Genomic DNA, 475 nt, shown 5'->3' with positions numbered 1-475 from the left:
TGAAACATACGTATGTACTTTATCATTTTCTTGTTTCAGTATTTGGACATGAGGACCACCTCGCAAGATTTTTAGCCGAGCAAATCCTCCCAACCAATATTCATTTTTAAGTCTGGTTTTTATTTTATGGATTTCTTTAACCGAATCAGCCAAGTTATAAGGACGTGAACGAACTAATGCCAGCTATCTAGCGGTGGTGGGACAAACACGGACACAAACACACACACACACACATATATATATAAATACATACATACATATAAATATGAATATATACATATATACATATACACATACACTCACGCATACGCACACACACATATATGCATATGTATATGCATACACACACATATGTATGTATGTATGTATGTATGTATGTATGTATGTATGTTGGACATCGAACCGTGCATGTACTCTGGATTTCCAAGACTGATGAGAGATATTTCCATGTTTCTTTGCCTTTCGCCCCCCCCCC

The 475-nt window shown here is 36.6% G+C and overlaps 1 protein-coding gene across 1 annotated transcript in view; it reads left to right on the top strand.

Moving 5' to 3' along the window:
* The window catches only part of LOC106869867 (protein crumbs homolog 1), a 15,627-nt gene that overhangs the window by 13,959 nt on the left and 1,193 nt on the right, over positions 1-475 (top strand). The window lies entirely within an intron of this gene.

The sequence above is a fragment of the Octopus bimaculoides genome, chromosome 17 (assembly GCF_001194135.2).
Source record: "Octopus bimaculoides isolate UCB-OBI-ISO-001 chromosome 17, ASM119413v2, whole genome shotgun sequence".
NCBI lineage: Eukaryota > Metazoa > Mollusca > Cephalopoda > Octopoda > Octopodidae > Octopus > Octopus bimaculoides.
This window is presented reverse-complemented; position numbering and strand designations above follow the sequence as displayed.